We start from the raw sequence: 18537 nt of genomic DNA, 5'->3' as shown, positions 1-18537 counted from the left end.
CCTCCTCCTGCACATCAAACCCTATTCCTTCAAACCTTATTAAAACTCTCATACCCTCCAATATTCCCTTCCTAAAAGCCATCTTCGCTGTTTGATCTCCAGTGGCTTCATCCCTACTGTTTTCAAACATGCCCAGGTCTTCCCATCTTAAAAAAACCCCTCTCTTGACTCCATGGCTCCTTCCAGTTATTGCTCCATCTCTCTCCTACCATTTCTCTCGAAATTCCTTGAGCGAGTTTTCTATATCTGCTTTCTCAGTTGGTCATCAATGAAGTGTCATATGCTTTTACAGCAGGCCACCCTCTATCAATCAATGGAATTTATTGAGCGGTTACTGTGTGCAGCACACTGTGCTAAGGGAGCGTACTCATCATGACACATTCTTTCCTTGACCCCCTCCAACGTGACCCCTTTTCACTCCACAGAAACTGCCTTCTCAAATGTCCTTTGAGACCAACTCCTTCTGGCCAAATCCAATGGCCTCTTCTCCATCCTAATCCCCCTCAATCTTTCAGCTGCCTTCCTCACTGTGGACCACCCCCTTCTCCTGGAAACATTATCCAACCTTGAATTCACCGACTCTGTCCTCTCCTGGTTCTCCTCTTATCTCTCTGGCCATTCATACTCAGTCCTCTTCGCAGTCTCCCCCCGTCTGTCTTCCACTCCCTAACTGTGGGAGTCCCTCAAGGTTCAAGTCTCAGTCCTCTTCTATCCTCCATCTACTTCCACTCCCTTGGCTCCCATTGCTTTAACTACCACCTCTATGAGGGTGATATCCAAATCTACATCTCCAGCCCTGATCTCTCTCCCTGTTTGCAGTCTCACATTTCCTCTTGCCTTAAATACATCTCTACCTGGATTTCCTCACTGTGATGAGCCCATAAAAAGCTGCCTTGTTAGTGACTGTTTGTGATCCCGTGAACAACAACAAGGAAGGGACTGGCGAAGGCACTGATGGACTCTACCTGAGGCAGGTGATTATTAGCCTGTGGGAGCGAAACACTGAGGGAGACGTTGCTTTCTCTCCCTGCTCTATCTGGTAATGGGCCTGGACCAATCAATACCTGCCATGTAGAGCCACAGCTGCAATGCCTAAGGCAGATAAAAGGCGCTTGTTTAAAGGTGCTCATTTTGAATCACAAGGATGCACACAGAAAGCAGCATGCAAGGCACGCTGAAGCATGCAGGAGACAGAGCAAGAGACACGCTAAGACAGTAGCACTTGAAAGCAGCAAAAGGCAACAGCACTTGGATGCAGAAAGAAGAAGCATTTGCAGAATGGGCTCCCTTGACCAGCAGATTGGTATTAGGCCACTGGTGGAGTGGAGTGAGTGAGTGTGTGTATGTGTCACTCCCTTGCACATTGGTAAAACTAAGTAAAAAAACTTTCTACAGTAGCCTTGGTGATCAGAGGTGTGGTTTGACTTCTAGTATGCATCACCAAGGCTTCCCAGGTCAGGAAGATCCTGCTTGGTACAAACCGAGGGCTCGCAACATACATCACCTCAAGCTTAACATGTCCAAAACTAAGCTCCTCATCTTCCCACCCAATCCCTGACCTCCCCCTGACTTTCCCATCACTGTAGATGGCACCACCATCCTTCCTGTCTCACAAGTGGGTAACCGTGCCATTATCGTAACCTTACCATTATCCTTGACTCTTCTCTGTCATTCAGCCCGCATATTCAATCCATCACTAAATCCTGTCGGTCCCATCTTCACAACATAGCTAAAATCCACCCTTTCTCTTCATCCAAACAGCTACCGTGTTACTACAATCACTCATCCTATCCCACCTGGATTACTGCATCAACCTTCTTGCTGATCTCCCCACCTCCTGTCTCTCCCCACTCCAGTCCATACTTTACTGCCTAATTCATTTTCCTACAAAAACATGCAGGATACCTCAACCACTCCTCAAAAGACTCCAGCGATTGCCCATCCACCTCCACATCAAACAAAAACTCCTCACCATTGGCTTTAAAGCCCTCTACCACCTTGTTCCCTCCTATCTCACCTCACTATTCTCCTTCTACAACCCAGCTTACACACTTTGTTCCTCTAGTACTAACCTTCTCATTGTGCCTCACTCTCACCTGTCTCACCACCAACCCCTAGACCACATCCTTCCTCTGGCCTGGAATGCCCTCCCTCCACAAATCTGACAGACATTCATCCTCCCTGCTTTCAAAGCCTTACTGAAGGCACCTCTCCTCTTGGACAGAGGCCAGACCAGGCCCTCTTTTTCCTCTTCTCTCATTCCCTTCTGTGTCTCCTTGACTTGTTCCCTTTGTTCTTCCCATTACTTATGTACATCTCTGTAATTTATGTATTTGTATTCGTGTCTACCTCCTCCCTCTAGACTTGTTGTGGGCAGGGAATGTGTCTGTTTAGTGTTGCATTGTACTTTCCCGAGTGCTTAGTACAAAGCTCTGCACAGTCAGTTCTCAATCAATATGATTGAATGAATAATAATGATGGTATTTGTTAAGCACATACTATGCGCAAAGCACTATTCTGAGTGCTGGAAAAATAATGGCATTTGTTAAGTGCTTACTAGGTACTGAGCACTATTCTAAATGCAAAAGGAGTACAAAGTAATTAGGTGTCCCACATGGGGCTCACACTCTTAATCCCCATTTTACAGATGAGGTAACTGAGGCCCAGAAAAGTGAAGAGACTTGCCCAAAGTCACACAGCCAACAAATTACAGAGCCAAGATTAGAACCCATGACCTCTGCCTCCCAAGCCTGTGCTCTTTCCACTGAGCCACGCTGCTTCTACAACAGAGGTAGTAGACACATTCTCTGCCCAACACAAGTTTACAATCTAGAGGGAGAGACAGACATTAAGGTACATAAATAAATTACCCTCCACTACAGTTCTGCCACTAAAATCTGCAGCTCAGGCAGGGGATCAGAATTCAAACCGAGCCAGAGGGAGAATGTAAAGAACAAGTAGTGAGTTTGGGGATTTTCCCCTCCCCTGCTTCCCCTGCCCCACCACCAGAAAAATACTCTAGGATTGCATGAAATTAATAATAATAATAGTAATAATAATAATGGCATTTGTTAAGAGTTTACTATGTGCCAGGCACAGCTTTAAGCACTGGGGTAGATACAAGAAGATCAGGATTGACACAGTCCTTGTCCCATGTGCAGCCCACAGAAATTGGACTGTGATGGCACAATGGCCCACCTATGACATCTGGATGAGAGCACAATGTAATGTATGTGACAACATGTTTGTCCCTTTGCCTGGTATTCCCAAGGACGGTTGCTGAGCAACGTATGCTCACTTTTCCTACTAAGTTTCATCTGATCCCCCTGGGAAGGTAAACTATGCCAACCTCTCACCATCAACAGTGGAAGTTCAATTTAGATGCTTAGCAAACTTCCACTTTCAGATGATGACTTTGGTGGTTATCAAGTACTGTTATGCCAGTCCACAGGGCTAAGCACTTGGACCAATACAAAATACTTGATCGATCACAGCCTTACCTTACCTAGGGCTTCCATCTAAGCAGTGGGAAGAGTGGTATAATAACAATAATATTAATGGTATTTGTTAAGTACTTACTGTGTGACAGGCACTGTACTATGCTCTGGGGTGGATACCAGCAAATAGGGTTGGACACAGTCCCTGTCCCCACGTGGGGCTCACGGTCTCAATCCCCATTTTACAGATGAAGTATCTGAGGCCCAGAGAAGTGAAGTGACCTGCCCAAAGTCACACAGCAGACAAGTGGTGGAGCTGGAGTTGGAACCCACGTTCTTCTGACTCCTAGACATGTGCTCTTATCCACTATGCCATGCTGCACTATCTTATCCCATTTTACAGATGAGAAAACTGAAGTTCTCAAAGACTGTGACTTTTCCATGCCAGCGCAAGAGCTAGGGTTGGAACTGAGGTCCTGACCCCCAGCCACATGTTCTTCCTATAGGCTACATTGCCTAATTGTATGGAATCAATCAATTATATTTATTGAGCACTTTCTATGAGGAGAGCACTGTAATAAGTGCTTGGGAGAGTATAGTACAACAGGATGAGCAAACATGTTCCCTGCATATAATGAGCTAACAGTCTAGAGGGGGAGATGGACATTAATATTAACAAAAACTATTTCAAACTATTTCAATCAGTGGTATTTATGGAAAACACTATGTGCAGAACACTATTCAATGTTTGGAAGAGTACAATATAACAGAGTTGGTAGCCACATTCCCTGTCCATAAGAAGTTTACAGTATTTATTCCTCTCTCAATGCAATCACATCTAAATGAGCCAATCAGCCACCATATTGTGATGTCAAATTTTAGTCACCCTGTCCACCTCAATCTGCTTAAAAGAAATGTAATAATAATAATGGCATTTATTAAGCACTTACTATGTGCAAAGCAATGTTCTAAGACCTGGGGAGGTTAAAAGGTGATCAGGTTGTCCCACAGTCTTAATCCCCATTTTACAGATGAGGTAACTGAGGCGCAGAGAAGTTCAGTGACTTGCCCAAAGGCACACAGCTGACAATTGGCAGAGTTCGGGTTTGAACCCATGACCTCTGACTCCAAAGGCCTGCTCTTTCCCACTGAGCCATGCTGCTTCTTATGTACTTTAGTGCTTAAGTACTTAAGTCTTATCATGGTATTTTTCTTATGGTATTCATTAAGTGCTTACTAGGTGTCAAACACTGTTGTAAGCACTCCCGGGGATGGGTGCAAGTCAATTAGGTCAGACATAGTCCCTGTACCACTCTAGGGCTCACAGTCTAAGTAGGAGGGAGAACAGGTATTTGATCCCCATTTTACTGTTGAGGAAACTGAGGTACAGATAACTTAAGTGACTTGCCCAAGATCACACAACAAGCCTGGATTGGAACCCAGATCCTCTGATTCTTGTGCCCAGCACTAGACCATGCTGCTTCTCTTTCCTCTCAACTTGAATAAAGCTATTTAAAGGCTATTATGCTTCTCAATTAAATCCATCTCCAGGGGCATATAGGACCTGGTGCCTGCGATGAGGAGAAAATGATTTAAATGTCACGTCTCTGGCCAAACAGGTCTTATCCAATGTGGGAAGAGGCAGGTTTGGCCTCATATTTTAGGGAAGAATCGGATGGGTGGAAGGAAGGAAGGGAAGGAATTAGTCTTTTAGACTGTGAGCCCACTGTTGGGTAGGGACTGTCTCTATATGTTGCCAACTTGTACTCCCCAAGCGCTTAGTACAGTGCTCTGCACACAGTAAGCACTCAATAAATACGATTGATTGATTGATTGAGGGAATAGAAGGAAATAGGGAAGAAGGAGATGGGTTACAGATTCTTAAAGGACAACTGGGGAGATTTTACTTGAGTCTGTTAAGTCTTGTGCAGTTACCAATCTTGGCATCCCTGGAATCCTCAGGTATCCTTGATCCTTCTGGTATCAAGAAGCAGGATGGCCTCGTGGAAAGACCATGGGCATGGGAGTCAGAGAACTTGGGTTCTAATTCCAGCTCCGCCACTTGTCTGCTGTGTGGCAATGTGGCATGTCATTTTACTTCTCATTCATTCATTCAATCATATTTATTGAGCGCTTACTTTGTGCAGAGCACTGTACTAAGCGCTTGGGAAGTACAAGTTGGCAACATATAGAGACAGTCCCTACCCAACAGTGGGCTCACAGTCTAGAAGGGGGAGACAGACAACAAAGCATATTAACAAAATAAAATAAATTCTCAGTGCCTCAGTTACTTCATCTGTAGAATGAGGATTAAGACTGTGAGTCCTACGTGGGTCAGTGGCTTGTAATGGTAATATTAATACTACTCATAATAATAACTCTGGTATTTGTTACATGCTTATTACAAGTCAGACTCTGTACTAAGCACTGAGGTACATATAAACAAATCAGGTTGGACACAATTTCTGTGCCACATAGAGCTCACAGCCTTAATCCCCATTTCATAGATGAGGGAACTGAGGCACAGAGAAGTGAAGTGACTTGCCCAAAGTCACACAGCTGACAATTGGCAGAACCAATGACCTCTGACTCCAAAGCCCATGCTCTTTCCACTGAGCCACACTACTTCTCTGCTAGGTCATGCTGCTTCCTGTATCTACCCCAAAGCTTAGAGAAGCAGTATGATTCAATGGAAAGAGCAAGGGCTTTGGAGTCAGAGGTCATGGGTTCAAATCCCAGCTCCGCCAATTGTCAGCTGTGTGACTTTGGGCAAGTCACTTAACTTCTCTGTGCCTCAGTTACCTCATCTGTAAAATGGGGATTAAGACTGTGAGCCCCCCAGGGGACAACCTGATCACCTTGTAACCTCCCCAGTGCTTAGAACAGTGCTTTGCACATAGTAAGCGCTTAATAAATGCCATCATTAATCCCCATTTCTTAGATGAGGTAACAGAGGCACAGAGAAAAGAAGTGACTTGTCCAAGGTCACAGAGCAGACAAACAGAGGCACAGAGAAGAGAAGTGACTTGCCCAAGGTCACAGAGCAGACAAACAGAGGCACAAAGAAGTGACTTGCCCAGAGTCACAGAGTAGACAATTGTTGGAGCCAGGATTAGAACTCGGGACCTCCTGACTCCCAGGCCTGAGATATATCTACTAATGGGGATTAAGACTGTGAGCCCCCCATGGGACAACCTGATCATCTTGTAACCCTCCCAGCGCTTAGAACAGTGCTTTGCACATAGTAAGTGCTTAATAAATGCCATTATTATTATTATTACTAGGTCATGCTGCTTCCTGTATCTACCCCAAAGCTTAGTACAGTGCCTGGCACATGGTAAGCTCTGAAAAATACCATTTAAAACCAACAACAAAAGAGACAATCTCTGGTACCATTCCCGGCCCCTCCCCTGCAGCAGGCTCTGGCTGAATGAAGCCTCCCTTGAGAACATCAGTCCTGTGATTCCTGGACCAGGAACTGGAGAGAAGTAATGGATTTGCTGGAGGTTGACACCACGTCACTTACACTCTCTGGTCCCTGCCCATTGTGTAGCTCCTGGGACAGAGGAGAACAACCAGCAAGGAAGCAAGGCAACAACATTTCAAAATACAAGAGCAGGGTTTTTTTATATGCAGGACCCATTTACAGATGAAGTTACCGCAGCTTAACACTGATCCTGTGGTCTAGCACCAAACCCTGCTGGGGACTGCCTTGGCAACCTGTGTGGTCTTCGCTGCCAACTCCTATTAGCTATTTTTTGGGATTCCAACTGGTCCTGCCCTTCTCACATGACACCATAGGTAGTTTGTTCATTTGTTTTTAATGGCATTTATTAAGCGCTTACTATGTGCAAAGCACTGTTCTAAGCGCTGGGGAGGTTACAAGGTGATCAGGTTGTCCCATGGGGGGCTCACAATCTTAATCTCCATTCTACAGATGATTTTACAGGTAGTTCTCCGGTGAAAAGTTTTTTTCACTGATGGCAAAGCCCCAACAGGTGTCCTCTACTTGCCCAGTGGCACAAAGACCCAGGTATCCTGATTCTCAAAACTGGGCTCTTTCCTCTGGTCCCTCAACAGGTTGATAACCCAAAGGACCCCATCTTCATCTTTTATTAGCAGCCAAATTAATGACTCGATATAAGGAGGAAGCATGACCTAATGGAACTGGGAATCAGGTTCGAATCCTGGTTCCCTCACTGGTCTACAGTGGACCTCTGAGAATCAGTTTCCTCATGTGTAAAATGGGGACAGGATAGATTGTGATCTTCGCGCAGGCCAGAATGTGGGTCTGATCTCCTAATATTGATTCTGCCCTAGTGTACAGCACATAGTAAGTGCTTTTGAATGATATAATTATTATGAAAATTTATATGAAAATTATTAGGAAAATTGGCAAGTTTGCATATGACCCTAAGGGAGAGGGGTTTGCCAGCGTTAGAATAAATTCTCCATTGGGTTTCTGAAGTCTGCGTGGCTTAATGGATAGAGCATAGGCCTGGAGCCCGTTGTTGGGTAGGGACCGTCTCTATATGTTGCCAACTTGCACTTCCCCAGTGCTTAATACAGTGCTCTGCACACAGTAAGTGCTCAATAAATATGTTTGAATGAATGAGTCAGAAGGTCATGGGTTCTAATCCTGCCTCCACCAGTTGTCTGCTGTGTGACCTTGGGCAAATCATTTCACTTCTCTGTGAGCCCGATGTTGGGTAGGGACCGTCTCTATATGTTGCCAACTTGTACTTCCCCAGTGCTTAGTACAGTGCTCTGCACACAGTAAGTGCTCAATAAATATGATTGAGTGAAAGAATAAATGTGCCTCAGTTACCTTATCTGTAAAAAATGGGGATTAAGAGTGTGAGCCTAATGTAGGACAGGAATAAGGTTTCCAACCTTATTAACTTGCGTTTATTCCAGTGCTTAGAAAAGTGCTTGGCACATAGTAAGGGTGAAACAAGTATCTTTATTATATTATTATTAATAATAATTATTATTATTATGTTAGTAAGCCAGCCATTGCAGTGTCAAGTCTTGATAATAATGTTACGTTGCCGATTTATCTTAGTTGTCATGTTGTGTTAGTTATGTTGCTGATTTGTACTTCCCAAGCACTTAGTACAGTGCTCTGCACACAGTAAGCACTCAATAATATGATTGAATGAATGAATGAATTGGGGTGTTCATTAAGCGCTTACTAAATACCAGGCACTGTACTAAGCGCTGGGTGGGGATACAAGCAAGTACGGTTAGATTCAATCTTAAACAAGTCCTAAACATACAGAAATAAATCTTTTTCAGGCGGCATGGTTTTAACAACAAGGCGACATTATTAGAAGACCACAGGTAAAGTGCTTTACAGACTATTATTATTCATAATAGTCAAGAAACCAGAGGCCTCCTCAGGCAAGAGTTACCAGTTCACCCAAGGTTGTCAGCCTCCATCATGGGTTAATCAAGGCATAGTAATTTGTGAGAACATTAATGAATACAGATCACTCCCCAGATTCATCTGAAGGACTGTCATAAATTATCTTACCTCTCAAATAACAGTCCTTATTACCTTTCAACGAGATGCTCCTGTCAGAATGCCTGAGGATGCAGGGGCTCTGATGAAGACAAATGATCTCCTTCAAAAGGAGGGCTTAGCCTTCGCTCGGTGTAATCGGCCACTAATACGGCGCATGGATTCAATCAGAATCCTGGTGTCTGCCAAATCTGGGGCTTGGAGTCGGGTAATTGGAGGCAGGTGTTAAGTAGAATTTCAATAAAATGTTGAGTTAATAAGGGTAGTTTACATCAAGGAAGTGACGCTCCTCCTCTCAAGTCCCTCATCCCAAGATTTCCCTGGGAATTGTGAAGCAAGACCTACTGAGAAGTTGAGTGACTAAACATTTAGGATTGCTTCATTTTTTAAAGAACAAATAAAAAATAGAAACTTTAATGTTTCACTGTTCTATTGTTTGAGAGTCTAGCCTAAGCACTTCAGAAGATGAGATCAAGTATTTAAAGAAGTTATAATTAAATGCACTTGGATATCAAATGGACTGATTTGCCATCTGGATTCATTTAAAAATGACCCTTCATCTTCCCTCCTCCCTTCCCACCCCTCCATTGCCCACACCTTGTTAAAAAAGGAGGTCACTTTGGTATTTATTTTTATAACACTTTTAGCTGTCACTCCAACAAGCTGCCAGATCCAGTTTGCGAAGTATGAATGACCTGTCACCAGCCCCATAAGGACCGCCACCCTAGCTATAGAAGCTAGTTGAGGGACATCCCCAAATTTCCAGAATTGGCAAAATGAGACTCTGGATAAAAAAAATGAAAGGCAGAAAAGTCTCACTCGCTGATTTCAAACTTTATGAGTGAGTAGGTTTGAAACAGCTCTTTCAGAATGGAAAACAGTGAATTCAGTTTCCATTCTGTGGTCTACTTCAAACAAGGGGAAATACATATTTGTCTTCCCCACACCCGAAAAGAGTGAGTGATTGAGCACAGCTGTTTACTCATTTTCCCTGAGGCTATACCACCCTAAAGAGGAACCCAGGCCAGGTCAGTGGTGAAGACTGCTGAATTGGAGAGTGCACTGAAGTGCACAGGGACTGTGTCCAACCTGATTACCTTATATCTATCCCAGGGCTTAGAACAGTTAGTTCTTAGCACATAGTAAGTGCTTAACAAATACTATTATTATTATTATGTACAAAATGCACAGGGACTGTGTACAACCTGATTACCTTATATCTATCCCAAGGCTTAGAACGGTTAGTTCTTAGCACATAATAAGTGCTTAACAAATGCTATTATTATTATTATGTACAAAATGCACAGGGACTGTGTCCAACCTGATTACCTTATATCTATCCCAGGGCTTAGAACAGTTAGTTCTTAGCACATAGTAAGTGCTTAACAAATACTATTATTATTATTATGTACAAAATGCACAGGGACTGTGTACAACCTGATTACCTTATATCTATCCCAGGGCTCAGAACAGATAGTTCTTAACACATAGTAAATGCTTAACAAATACTATTATTATTATTATGTACAAAGCGTGTCCTAGTGGCTAGAACATGAACCTGGAGTGTCGGGCAGACCTGGCTTCTAACCATGGGCAAGTCATTAAACTTCTCTCTGCCTCAGTTACCTTAACTGGAAATGGGAATTAAGATTGTAAGCCCCATATGGGACATGGACTGTGTCCAACCTGATTAGTCTGTATCTATCCCATCCCATCTATAAAAACAATACAAATATCATTAAAAAATACCCCAATTACTACTGTGGAAGTAACTCTGCCCTAAAGTTCCCCCTGTGATTCTTCACAGGTTCAGTTCCCCTTAGGCTCCTCTCCCACTACAGTCTAATAATAATAGAACAGTGCTTTGCACATATTAATAATAATAATAATAATGGCATTTATTGAGGTTACAACGTGATCAGGTTGTCCCACGGGGGGGCTCACAGTCTTCATCCCCATTTTATAGATGAGGTAACTGAGGCACAGAGAAGTTAAGTGACTTGCCCAATGTCACACAGCTGACAAATGGCGGAGCTGGGATTTGAACCCATGACCTCTGACTCCAAAGGCCATGCTCTTTCCACTGAGCCATGCTGCTTCTCTAGTCAAGTCCACACACTTTGGTCTTCTAATTGGCTCTGTCAATTGTCAGCTGTGTGACTTTGGGCAAGTCACAACTTCTCTGTGCCTCAGTTACTTCATCTGTAAAATGGTGATTAAGACTGTGAGCCCCCTGTGGGACAACCTGATCACCTTGTAACCTCCCCAGTGCTTAGAACAGTGCTTTGCACATAGTAAGAGCTTAATAAATGCTATCATTATTATTATTAGTAGTAATGTACTCACTGTGCTTCACTCCCAACTCTTTCTCCATTGTCGGCTTGCTCTTGCTCTCCCTCCTGCCTGGAACTTTCTCTGCCTTCACTTCTGACAGGTTGTGTGGTGTGGAAGAATCAATTAATCGAGCAATCATATTTATAGAGTGCTTACTGTGTGCAGAACCCTGTACTTAGCACTTGGAAGAGTGCAATACAACAGAGATGGTAGACACATTCCCTGCCCACAACAAGCTCACAGTCTAGACAGGGAGAGAGACATTAATACAGACAATCACTCTTCTTTCCCCCTTCATCTTCAAAGCCCTACTGAAGGCTCACCTCCTCCAAGAGGCCTTCCCAGATTAAGCCCCCTTTCCCTCAGCTCCCCTTCCCTTCCGCATTGCCTTGACTTGCTCCCTTTGCTCTACCCCCCAAACCACCGCACTTATGTATAATAATAATAATAATAATAATGGCATTTATTAAGTGCTTACTATGTGCAAAGCACTGTTCTAAGCACTGGAAAGGTTACAAGGTGATCAGGTTGTCCCACGGGGGGCTTACAGTCTTAATCCCCATTTACAGATGAGGTAATTGAGGCCCAGAGAAGTTAAGTGACTTGCCCAAAGTCACACAGCTGACAATTGGCAGAACGAGGATTTGAACCCATGACCTCTGACTCCAAAGCCTCTGCTCTTTTCCACTGAGCCACGCTTAGTTGATATGTATATATCTGTAATTCTATTTATTTATATTGATGCCTGTTTACTAGTTTTGATGTCTGTCTCCCCCCTTCTAGACTGTAGGCCCGGGGTGGGCAGGGGTTGTCCCTCCTTATTACTGAGCTGAAAATTTCAAGTGCTTAGTACACAGTAAACTCTCAATAAATACGATTGAATGAATGAATATAAATGAAAAATTACAGATACAGTCATAAGTGCTGCAAGGCTGGGGAGAGGAGTGGTGAATAAAGGGAGAAAGTCAGAGAGACACAGGCAGCAGTGGGAATAGAGGAAATGAGAGTTTAGTCAGGGAAGGCCTCTTGGAGGAAGTGTGCCTCAGTAAGGCTTTGAAGGGGTGGAGCTTAATTGTCTGTTGGATATGAAGAGGAAGGGTGTTACAGGCCTGGGGCAGGATGTGGGTGAGAGGTTGGAGGCGAGATAGATTTATTTATTTTACTTGTACATTTATTTTTTATTTTATATACTTATTTATTTATTTATTTATTTATTTATATATAACTACTTATTTATTTACTTGTACATATCTATTCTATTTATTTTATTTTGTTAATATGTTTTCTTTTCTTCTCTGTCTCCCCCTTCTAGACTTTGAGCCCACTGTCGGGTAGGGACTGTCTCTATATGTTGCCAACTTGTACTTCCCAAGCGCTTAGTACAGTGCTCTGCACACAGTAAGCACTCAATAAATACGATTGATTGATTGATTTAGATCGATGAGACTGAGGTACAGAGAGTAGGTTGGCAGTAGAGGAGTGGAAGACGGAGAACCTGGAAGTCAGAGGATCCGGGTTTCAGACCAGGCCAAGGCACCAGTCTGCTGGGTGGCCATGGGCAAGTCATCCTAACTGCTCTGTTCCTCAAAATAGGGATAATAATATCTGACCTTTTGCTTATCTCAGAGGGTCGTTGTGAGGGCAAAAAAGGAAAAGAAGCACTCTTCAAAATCCAAGGAATTAAAAGAACACCATTTGCTAAGTCCTTTAAGATGCACCAGTTAGTTTACTAAGAGCTGGGTTAGATAGAAGATAATCAGGTCGGATGCAGTTCCTGTCCCTTATCAGGCTCATAGTCTTAAGTATGAATATTATCTTTAATAGTCAGTTGTTACCTGTAATTCATTTCACTCTCTCCCCACTAGAGCTTCTTGAAGGCAAGAAAAGCAGCATGGCAGAGTGGATAAAACACGGGTTTGGGAGTCAGAAGGACCTGGATTCTAATCCCGGTTCTGCCACGTGTCTTCTCTGTGACCTTGGGCAAATCATCCCACTTCAGTTTCCCCATCTGCAAAATGGGTGTTAAGATTGTGAGCCCCACGTGGGCTATGAACTGTTTTCAACCTGATTAGCTTTTATCTCCCCCAGTGCATAGTACTGGCCCATAGGAAGCACTTAAATACCATTTTTAAAAAAGAAGGATCATGACTAGTTACTCTTTTGTTCTCTCCCAAAAACTTAGTTCAATGCTCTGCACACAGTAGACACTCAATAAATACCACTGGTTGACTGATTGTTGCTTTGTAGGTAGTAGAGAGCATTATTCATCCATTCAACCATATATATTGAGATCTTACTTTGTGCAGAGCATGGTATTAAGTGTTTGGGAGAATTCAGAACAACAATAAATAAGCACCTTCTCTGCCCACAATGAGCTGTGTCACAGAGGTTGAAGACAGTGTCTTTCTGGTCTGTGTTTTGGGTGAGGCCACACTCATTGTTGGTTCTCAACAACTGGTGTTAGGGGAGTCTTTTTTTAATGGCATTTCTTAAGTGCCTCTTCTGTGCCAGGCACTGTACTAACCTCTGAGGTAGATACAAGATAATCTTGTTCATTCATTCATTCAATCAATCATATTTATTGAGTGCTTATTGTGTACAGAGCACTGTACTAAGCACTTGGGAGAGTGCAATATAGCAATAAAGAGAGACAATCCCTGCCCATAATAATACTGATATTAATGATGGTATTTGTTAAGCGCTTACTATGTGCAATGCACTGTTCTAAGCGCTGGGGGGAATACAAGGGGATCAGGTTGTCCCATGTGGGGCTTACAGTCTTAATCCCCATTTTAAAGATGAGCGAACTGAGGCACAGAGAAGTTAAGTGACTTGCCCAAAGTCACATAGCTGACAAGTGGAGGAGCTAGGATTAGAACCCATGACCTCTGACTCCCAAGCCCGTGCTCTTTCCATTGAGCCACGCTGCTTCTCACAACAAGCTCACAGTCTAGGGGTAGGGAGACAGACATCAATATAAATAAATACATTGACAGATTTATATATAAGTGCTGTGAGGTGGGGAGATTGTGGGGGGGGGGAGAGCAAAGGGAGGGAGTCGGGGTGACGTGGAAAGGAGTGAGAGATGAGGAAAAGTTGGGGTTAGTCTGGGAAGACCTCTTGGAGGAGATGTGCCTTCAGTAAGGCTTTGAAGAGGGGGAGAATAATTGTCTGGCCAGTCTGTTCCAGGCCAGAGGCAGGCAAGACAGGTGAGATTGAGGCACAGTGAGAAGGTTAGCACAAGAGGAAAAAGAGAGGAGAGAGGTGAGGTGGGGGGGGGGTAAGGGGATGGAGAGATTTAATGCCAATGGTGAGGAGTTTTTCTTTGATATGGAGGAGGATAGGCAACCACTGGAGATTTTTGAGGAGGAGGGTGACATGCCCTGAATGTTTCTTTAGAAAAATAATCCAGGCAGCGGAGTGAAGTGTGGACTGAAATGATGAGAGGCAGGAGGTTGGAAGGTCAGAAAATAGGCAAGACTGTTGGAGACAGTCCCTGTCCCACATAAGGTTCATAGTCTTAATCCCCATTTTTCAGATGAAGTAACTGAGGCACAGAGAATGAAGTGAAATGGCCAAGGTCAACCAACAGAAAATTGGCAGAGCTGGGATTAGAACCCAGTTCCTTCAATTCCTAGGCTTGTGCTCTTTCCACTTGGCCATGCTGCTCCTTGCTATTATTGCTAATTTATTCAATCAATCAATCAATCATATTTATTGAGCGCTTACTGTGTGCAGAGCACTGTACTAAGCACTTGGGAAGTACAAGTTGGCAACATATAGAGACAGTCCCTACCCAACAGAGGGCTCACAGTCTAAAAGATGTTCATTTGAACATTATTTATTATTGCTAGTGTCTTATTATAGACTTTCTCCTAGAAGGCCATAATACCTTAGCTGAAAATTGTGACTTCATTTCTCCCCATAAGGGAGGAAGCGTGGCATAGTAGATAGAGCATGGGCCTAAGAGTCAGATCAGAAGGTCATGGGTTCTAATCCCCGCTCTGCCACTTATCTGCTGTGTGACCTTGGACAAGTCACTTCACTTCTCTCTGCCTCAGTTAGCTCATCTGTAAAATCGGAATTGAGAAAGTGAGCCCCACGTGGGACAGGGATTATGGTGAACCCGATTATCTTGTATCTATGCCAGCACTTAGTACAGTGCCTAAATGCTTAACATATGCCATAATAATATTATACAGATGAAATGGGGAAGGAATTGTTACTCGATTTTAGCAGAGGGAAATTGAGTCACTGAGAGGTTCAATAGGACAAGGAAGCTTTGAGTTCAAGGAACACACTCAATCTAAGTATTGACTATATCTTGGGTAATTTTCAAAATAGGGAGGCAAGATCCATATCCAATTTGATCACAAGATGAAGTCTGGAGAAGAAAAGAAATTAAATCTCAAGAAGTACTCCTGATCTCAGTAAAGTTAGAGGGTGCTGCTCTTTCATTTGGAAAACAATGGCTTTTGCAGCAGCAGCAGTGGGAATGGAAGCTATTTCCTCTGTGATGATAACTGTTAAACCATTTGCTCAGCAGTGGTGCTGGGTATTTCTGGGTGTCTAATCCCTCTCCCCCGTCGTCCCCCATCACCCCACTCTATTTCCGCTGAGGCGTAATGCTCCAAGGCCACAACAAAACTCAACTAAAACAGAAAATAAACAGGCCTCTGTGATTTAAACTACAGATCTCCAATCGCTTCCACATTATTGGGAGTTAGGGAACAGAAAACAGGCTGAGAAAGGCCATAGGCAACCAAGTGCCATGGGATTTGTGGTTGAATTTAAATCACTTCACCAGTTCATACCAGAGTCAAGGGGGTTGACACTGGAGGGATTTAGGGAGACTGTCTTAGAACAGGGGCCATTAGATCTGTAATGCTATCTTGGTCTGAAACCTTTGGCCATTCAGAATAATAATAATAATAATAATAATAATAATAATAATGGCATTTATTAAGCACTTACTATGTGCAAAGCACTGTTCTAAGCGCTGGGGAGGTTACAAGGTGATCAGGTTGTCCCACGGGGGGCTCACAGTCTTAATCCCCATTTTACAGATGAGGTAACTGAGGCACTGAGAAGTTAAGTGACTTGCCCAAAGTCACACAGCTGACAATTGGCAGAGCCGGGACTTGAACCCATGACCTCTGACTCCAAAACCCATGCTCTTTCCACTGAGCCACGCTGCTTCTCCAATGGAGAAATGGAGGAATGGGTCATCATAACTTCTGCCCTGTGGGGCAATCATATTGGAAGCCCAAAAAGACATAGTACGGCTCCACCCTGATATCACCACAGGACAATGACTGATGCAGGGATTCTTTAAGAGGGATCAGATCATGATTCCAAATCCCAGAACTGAAGTTATCATCCCTACAACAAACTGGGAAAGTTGGTCTAATGGGTTTGCTGAAGAGGAAACTGAGAGAAAGATATGGAACTTCATTTCCCATGCCCTCAGGACAGAGGCATAGAAGTGCTTAGCCTAAAGGAAAAGAAAGAGGAAGCAGCTAAACCAGGGTCAAAGAGAGTTAGCAATCGCAATCAATATATGGTATTACTGAGCATTTACTGTTAATTCATTTATTTTGTTAGTATGTTTGGTGTTGTTCTCTGTCTTCCCCTTTTAGACTGTGAGCCCACTGTTGGGTAGGGACTGTTTCTATATGTTGCCAACTTGTACTTCCCAAGCTCTTAGTACAGTGCTCTGCACACAGTAAGTGCTCAATAAATACGATTGATTGATTGATTCATTCATTCAATCGTATTTATTGAGCACTTACTCTGTGCAAAGCACTGTACAAAGCACCTGGAAAACTACATTATAACAATAAACCAACACGTTCCCTGCCCACAACAAACTTTCGGTCTGTGTCACTGTGGTAAGTCCTTGGGAGAGTACAGTACAAAATAGTTGACACATTCCCTGCCCACAACGAGTTTACAGTCTGGAGGGAAACTAGATAAATAAAGTTCTCTGAAACCTCAATCTAGCAAGTTTGATGAGTGAATACTTACAAATAACACAAGACAGGATCTCCAGATATGCATCTAGAAGGAAGGAGGGGTGATGATGATGATGAAGAGAGGGTAAAAAGCACTCCAAGCATTCCCAGAGCTTAGTACAGTGCTCTGCACACAGTGAGCGCTCAATAAATACAGGTGAATGAATTCCCTGCACTCCTGAATTTAAATAGCTCCACCCATCTTGATTGGCCCTCATTCCCATCTGACTCTGGATAACTGTAAACTCACTGTGGGCAAAGAATGGGTCTGTTATATTGCTCTCTCCCAAGCGCTTAGTAAACACACAGTAAGCATTCAATAAATACGATTGAGTGATTGATGGATTGAAACATAGGCAGTGGTATAGTCTGGAAAATACTATTCCCCTGAAGCTTTTCTACTTCTCTTCCCTTTTCTTGCCTCCCAGAAGAGTTAGAACATTGCACAACTACTTACTGCTAGACTGTGTCTGCTCTGTTTGCACTGCATTTGCCCCAGCACTTAGCAGACTGCTTGGCACAAAGAAAGAGATTAACAAATCCCACAGTTATGTCATTTCACCTCTTAAGTCTTAATTGCACCTGCAGGTGTGTTGTTGAGTATTTTATTCCTAACACCCAAGAATTGTCAAAGACAGCATTCAGGTTCAAAGGTTCATTTCAAAAATTAGTGCTGTGATTGGACTTGGGATTTGAGTTGGAGTTCAAGTTTGGAGTTAAAATCATAGTATTGGTTTGAGTGATGAATGGTGTGCTGATTACTTAATATGGAAAAATTGTGTATGTACAGCTGAACTCCGTTGTTTTGATTTTAAGATTATCGTGATATCTACTACCCCTCTCAGGGTTGCACCTGGAGAGTTTCCAGTCCCCTACCAGTCTTGGCTGTGGGGGGGAGAGTCAAGCAGAGGCCTACCCATTCCATTCCTAGGTTGGCCAGTGGCTAGCGAGTGGAAGGCAATCTGCTACAAGTTCAAAACTCACCCACTTTGGGCAGTAGCAGCATGGAAGAGAATTGAGGGAGGAGACTCAAGTTTACTGAGTGGAAGGAAGGAGTGGTAAACCACTTATGGATTTTGACAAAGAAAACTCTCTGGATCCACTACCAGAACGATTGCAGGTGGCGAGGGGGGCGTTTTGGGAGAGATCAATCAATCAATCAATTAATCGTATTTATTGAGCACTTACTGTGTGCAGAGCACTGTACTAAGTGCTTGGGAAGTACGAG

At 43.4% G+C, this 18537-nt stretch overlaps 1 non-coding gene across 1 annotated transcript; it reads left to right on the top strand.

Annotated features, from left to right (window-relative positions):
- Nucleotides 1-18144: 18144 nt before the first annotated feature.
- On the top strand, nucleotides 18145-18282 carry LOC119926316. Its single transcript, XR_005450203.1, has one exon. It is a non-coding gene; the product is annotated as a small nucleolar RNA SNORA7 (small nucleolar RNA).
- The last annotated feature ends 255 nt before the right edge of the window (nucleotides 18283-18537 follow it).

This window comes from Tachyglossus aculeatus, chromosome 3 (assembly GCF_015852505.1).
Source record: "Tachyglossus aculeatus isolate mTacAcu1 chromosome 3, mTacAcu1.pri, whole genome shotgun sequence".
In the NCBI taxonomy this organism is placed as follows: domain Eukaryota; kingdom Metazoa; phylum Chordata; class Mammalia; order Monotremata; family Tachyglossidae; genus Tachyglossus; species Tachyglossus aculeatus.
This window is presented reverse-complemented; position numbering and strand designations above follow the sequence as displayed.